Here is a 7,104-nt window from a genome sequence, read left to right on the forward strand (position 1 = left end):
GTATGATCTCTCTTTGGCTGCATCAGCATCCCAATTGGTTCCAAATGATATTTTTCAAAATGGAAAAACCACTGGGGTTGGATACTGAGTCGAGTTGAGTACTCGAGCTTAACTCGAACAATGTTGGCATTCTACTCGACTCGAGTTCGAGCTTGATTGAGTTGGGAAATGAAGGATTGAATTCGATTCAAAGAAAATGTTAAAAAAAAACTCGAATTCGACTCGATATGGCTTGAACAATTATGTTATTGCTTTTTTGCTATTAAAGAATTTAATTAAGTATGCAAACCAGCTTGTAAATTAATTGAAACATAAACCCTTAATGGCAATTTCATAATTAAAATATATATTATTCAAATTAAAAAATACTCCACGAGTAGCTCGTCGGTCTCAAGTACCATATATTCGAACTCGAAACTCGACTTGCATCCCTGCTCGAGCTATTGGATCTTGGGCTCAAACTGAGTTTGAGTCAAGTAGTTGATTGAGTTGCTCGTGAGCTACTCGTGAGTAGCTCGGCTCGCAATCAGTCCTTTCAACCACCATAGATATAATCTGTGTGAATTTAAAGTTAATAAAATTCTAATTTCAAAAGTTAATAAAATTCTAATTTCAAAAGTTAAGCTACTACTTTGGAAATTAGCTAGTTAAGTACAACAACAATTGCCATTATGCATGAATAGACATCTCATAGGCCCAAAAATCACAAAAAGGTAGTTCACCTAATAAATCTTGACTTTTTAAATCCTCCATTTCTAATATTTTCAAAATACACTATGGTCATCAATGTTTCACCAGCCATATGTGAAAAGCAACTGCGTATTAAATATACTAGTGCAATAAATCCTTACTTCAAAATCGATGCTTGTGAGGTAAAAACAAAAAAGTTTGAATGGATTCGACTCCGATCGTTACTACGGGTCAAGACATGCACCAGGATCATAACTTACTTGTAGGATTGACAGTAGGATTCGAAATTTGAACACATTATTTTTTGTGAAAAAATAATCTGTCCTTAACAGTTGAGTCAACTCGTGTTGGTGGTGCATTATTATTTATTCACCATAAGCTTTCACTAATATATTTTTCAAAAAGAAACATATGCGTTTAGGAAAAAAGATTGATATTTTATAAGTGCATTTAAGCCCAAAACTTTAAGCTACCATTAATAATAACATTTTCATTTCTTGATTCATGATTAGGCTGTTGCATTTAGTGCAATTCAAAGTGCAAATTGACAATCGTACGTGTTCGAGTTTACGGTGGTAACATGACTGAGAATGTGATGCCTGCTTTTCCTCGTATAGCAATTACAGTAGCAACAGTTATGGAGGAGGCAGGCCAAAGGGTCACCACTGAAATGGTTCGTCCAATCGGAATTATTCATCTTCAAGGTCAGGAGCAAGTGAGGTTCCTTCAATGGCAGTGGTATAAATAAAAGCACAGGCCAGCGAACCTGAGTCTCAACTGTTTGATTCCCTGCTGGTTAGTTTGGCATTAATGGTTGTTGCGGGCTATCGGTTACTCTCTCCTCTTTCATGCAGTGCATTATATCTGTGGGATCAAGAGAGAGAGAGATCTTCATAAAGAGAGATTCCCTTCATTTATGGCAAGGCCTCACTCGTCTGCTACCACAGCTATAGCGAGTATCACCATCACGGGCAATCCGTTTTGGTTTGATGTTTCCCTAGCTTCACCTTTCATTAGGAAAAGAAGGAACCCTTTTCTTCCTCAACCAGATTACTTGTATTCTTTCGGAAAATGCAAAATAGTTACGCCTCAGAAATTCTACTGGACATCTTGAAGATTTTTAGATTAACTAATTAATTTAACTTTGCTTTAATTAGTACAAGTTTTGTCAGTTGTTGTCCTTCAAAAATTGAGTCAAAACTTCGCGACTTCTTGTTGCTAAACGTTACACAAGTCGGTTAATTAGGTCACTTACCTTGTAGAAAAAAAAGAAAGAAAAAAGAGCTGGGAGTCACTGACTTAATTTTTTTTCTTTTCCCTTTTTCTTGGGCACAATGACTGATGTCCTGGTCATATGGAAGGTGACCTGAAACCAATTGCATTTAAGTGCTCTGATTTTCAAAGAAATAGGTAAAAGAGAGAAATCAAATGCCTGTTCCCCAAAGAATTTTCCACTTCTGCTTCTTTGCATTGCGATCAAATCGTAGATAATCGAAAGCAACGTCCCAAGGACATGGTTAATTAGTGATCTGGGGCCAATATGAGAGGTTATTTCAGGCTTTTCAAAGAGCTGCTCAAAAGTGAAAGCGTGAACTATAAATTCTAGCAGCAAGCAGGTGCTTAGTAAAAACCATACGTTATGGCCTGGTCTTTCTGGCTGTGTGGTGGTTTGGGTGATAGGGAGATGGGAAACGGGAATAATGGAATTGAATGCACTGACCCGTCCTTCTGCTTTGGTAGTAGCTGGTTTTAAATGCTCTCTCTCTCTCTCTCTCTCTCTCTCTGCAAACACCCTTTCCCCTCATCTTTAAATTTCCCCCAGACATTCTTCCTCCTCCTTCACACACCCTCCTCTCCAACATCTCATTGCTCTCTTGTTTTCTTAATTTCCCTCTTTCTTTTCTCTCTTTGTCTGGCTATGTACACCCTCAGGAGCTTCTGATTCATTCCCTTCGACAGACATGCATAGCTAATTCATATTTTCTCTTACACGAGGATTGATGGTGGTGCTCAGGATTGATTTGCTTTATATACACATGCATGAAATAGGAACTGCGATATTGGCCTGGTTCACTCAGACAAATTAATTAAAGCATGCATACACGATCTTGAACCAAATTTGGACTGGCGATCTGATTTGATCTGATTGAGCCGTGCCAATATCTTAGTTCTTTTTCATATATCCCAGCAACTTGTAATGGGAATCCAAAAGGTTTGGTTTCTTCCATCATCATGACCTTTCGGATAGTCCATGATCACTATTAGGGTTTTCCAGAATTTCCATTTCTTTTATCTTTCTGACTCTCTCTTAGTATTTCTTCTAAACTTTTAACTCCTTGCTTTGTGATGATTCAAGTATTTCTTTGCTAGAACGTCTTGGATGCTATTACTTGATTAAAACTGTATGGGATTTGGTTTAGTTAGTGATAATTTTACAACAAAAGAATATTGACACTCACACACACACACACACACTAATTTGGTCGATCTTGTATATACATTCATCCATTCATATTGTGGTTTATATGGCTAGTTTATAGCAATTAATGAAATGTAATTTGCACTACTAATCATTCTATTTGTGATTTTCTCGATTTACCCCTTTTTTTTTTGGCTGGCAAACTAATATCCAAGATTTGGAGAATTAGATGAACCAGTTCATCTTTAACTCAAATGTGTATACGTTACATGTCAAAAAACGCTGTCATCTTTAACTCTTGTACTATCATTTACTCTCACTCCCAACTAGCTAGTATATATCATATATATATTTCAAGAATCTAGATTTTTATTTTTTTGGTTTATCTCAGAAATCTAATTGTGGGATTAAATCTTGTAATTGCCTGGCATTAATGTCTGGAAGGTAAGAAGTATAAAGGTACGGACAGACTATTTCTGAAGGAATTGTTACCTACTCACCTTTATGTCTGGAATTTAGCTAAAATTCTGGCGAAGTACAAAGTCATAGAAATCAAACGCTGATGGTAGCTGGAACTGCAGGATCTACTGAGAAAATAACGCTCAGTTGTAGGTTTAAATTCATCTTTGCAGGATGTCAATCCAATTGTTTTCCTTCCATCAGCAAAAGACAGCAAACATTGCCAATAATTAATGAGATAATGAGATAACACACATTGCCAATTCACATTAAGAAGCTCTCTTAAGTTTCTACAGCAAATTAAGGGGAATTCATAAGTTAAACATCTATACGCTGCACTTTTTCGTTCTTCTTTTTTCTTAAGAAACATTTGTCTAATTGTTATCCAATATCTATTTTCCAAAGTAAATCATTCCCCACATCACTTGTAGGCTTGCGAGTTGAAACTTGAACTCGACTCGATTTGTTACTCGAAGCTTGAGCTTTGCGAGTTGGAGTTTGAACTTGACTTGATTTGTTACTCGCAGCTTGAGCTTTGTAAAATCGCGTCTGAGAACGGGACTGCTTGTAGCACCCTATCTATCAAACACTTGTAATGTTGATGGCTGCATTCTTATAACCATTTCGGATCCAATCCCAGTTGGATAAGTGAACAAAATCTTCTATGAGCCCTTAATGGGCGGGGCGGTGGTGAGTGTTTGGGCCAACCAAAACCTTGAAACAGATGTTAGATTGGTGCCCGTTTCGTTATTTGCTTGCAGTTAGATGTGTCTAAAATGGGTGATTTAGGCCGGTTCGGATTGATTAAAATGGGTAACGAATATAAGTGAGTCAACCCATTTATACTTATTTAATTAAATGGATATAAATGGATAAGTCAAAAAATGAACTGGGTAATCTAATTACCCATTTAGAACTCATTTATTTTAACTTTTTGCAAACTACGTTATTAATTTATACCACCTTTTGCACCCATCATTAGTTTTAAATATTTAATTATAATGCTCAATAAGTCTAATTACCAATTTTTTTCCCATCCGTACTCTATGTTGCAAAATTATATACGATTTAATAATTGAACAATAAAAATATAAAATTTTGAATAAAAACCTAATCCAAAAATTTTGAACCCTTGGCATTTTTTCGTGTGTAAATTTAAATTTTCATTTTGAAAAGAGGCTAAAACTTGTCATAAATTGGTAATGTTGAAAAATGAGCAAGTTAACAAGCTAAGAGAAAATAAAATGATAAGATAAAACCAACAAATAATAATAATAATAATGAAACAAAAGTAGTTAACATTATGACAAAATGAAATTTTTGAAAAAAAAAAAAAGGGTGGAAGAAGAGATCGAGGAGGTTTGGGGGAAGACAATTCTAAATAGATTAATTGGATTTGATTAGTTAACCCAATAATACCCATTTATTCATGAGTATTATTGGGTAACCCTTGTGCAAAAACTTAAGATACTCGTACCCATCCATTCATGGACGGATATGAGTAAATTAGTTAGTTAAATGGATTTATTTACCACCTATACTTGTAGTAATAGAGTAACGCTCAGCAGCAGTAGATTTAAACTCATCTTTGTTGAATGTTAACAAACGTGTGTTTTCGTTTTCCTTTGCTAGTAAAAGACAACGTACATTGCCAATGCCTGTTGATATTTCTAAAATATCACTTAAATTTGAAGATAGTAAAAGACAACGTACATTGCCAATGCCTGTTTGCAAGCGTATATTGCTAGTAAAAGATTGTCTTGAGCCATTTGAAGAGAAAGGTTCTAAAAGATAGTAAAAGATAGCCTGTTTGCCAATGCCTGTTTTCCAGCTAGCCCCTGTTGATATTTCTAAAATATCACTTAAATTACCCTCATCCACGTTCCTTGAGAAATCCGGCATTACATATTCAGGACTTGACCTAATTCTTGAACTGCTACCAAAACATTTGATCTTTTGACTCTCAGCTTGTCACACCAAAATGGTGCGTCCTGTCCTCAGATGCAACCCGCTTTCCATTTCCAGAACCATCAATGCGATTGCAAGTCCAACAAATAGCAGCCATTCTACTTCCTTTATTTATAATCAATCAATTACTTGAGCAAATTAAGTTAGGTCATTCATGACGTAGCTAGGTAGGATGTTATTAATAATCTAATCACTGTATATGAATGACTTGTGTACATTTAAACTCCATACTTGGTTGCAGCAGCTCTGACCACAGCATCAATATACAAATACTAGCTGCAGGTTTCTAATCTTTACAGCGATTTCCATTTGCCGCATACAATGAACGCAGCTAGCTGCCACCACCCACCTTATATACTTTATATTCAATTCTTCAAAGTCACATACCTCTTTTCATCCACATGCATTCCACCTCAAGTGTTTCGGATTGGCTCCAACAAGCAGGCCAGGTGTGCAATATATTATATGTTATCCTTAGAAACTCAGGTTTTCAATGAAGCCTTTGCAGTCTACCGACCGTCGGGGTCCTTCAGAATATTGAACCTACCTAATTCAATTGACTTTCCATTACGTATTAGCAGCACGTTTTTTCTTTCTGTAGAAGTTACTCTTTTAGTCGAGGGCCTCGGTTTGCCCAAGATTGATTCCTCTTAATTTTCTATATAGCAAGTTGCATATTAGAAATGGAAGAACAAATGCCTTAGTCCACTGCTTTCAGCACACTTACCTTTTAATACAACATTACTTTACAATTTCTTTTGATGAGTTACTTTTGATTTAAACATTGACGTCTCAGCATCAAGCAAAGAAAAAGGGGAAAAGAAAAAAGTTCAAACTAACACACATGAAGCAGTTCATCGAGAAAATAACTAGTTAAAGACATTTTATTGACCACAAGATTTTTAGATTCAAATACTACAGGATATCCCTACCGTTACTTTCTCTCTCCGTCTTTGATCAACACAAAATAAATTCATTGAGAAAAATGTAAGAATTATTCGAGTGAAACTGATTATTCAAGTATATAATAATCGGATATATTACTTTTGTTACAATGATTTTCACCTATCCGCGATACTCTATTTCCATTAATTAGCTCAAAGAGGGCCAAAAGAAAAAAAAAAAATCCACAACAAGCAAGTAGATGGGAATGTTGGGAGAGGGTTGAATTAGATAATAAGTTAAGAAAAATTAAAAGTAGAAGGTCAAGATTATAGTAAATTTCCATCTGGATAACAATTGCATTATAATTTCTTTCATTTTGGTAGTAAACCTGAAATAAAAAGGAAAACCAAATCTTTTGCAATTAAGACCAGATTGAGAAAAAAAAAAAAAAAAAGAGAACCCTCCGAAGAATATGCCATTTGTACTCCATGCAGGTCAAGGGAACATGTGATTCTTGTGCAGGCTCTTTATTTTATTTTCTTCAAAATCTTAATAATGTTAAAGGATAAACTCGTAGGCTGACTCAGCAAGGTCTATACCATTAGATGTAGTGGACCCACATAGCTTGCCACGTCATGCCCACATTGCTCCCATGCCAATCCTGAAACAGTACAAATGTACAA

This window comes from Coffea arabica, chromosome 7e (assembly GCF_036785885.1).
Source record: "Coffea arabica cultivar ET-39 chromosome 7e, Coffea Arabica ET-39 HiFi, whole genome shotgun sequence".
NCBI classification, from domain to species: Eukaryota; Viridiplantae; Streptophyta; class Magnoliopsida; order Gentianales; family Rubiaceae; genus Coffea; species Coffea arabica.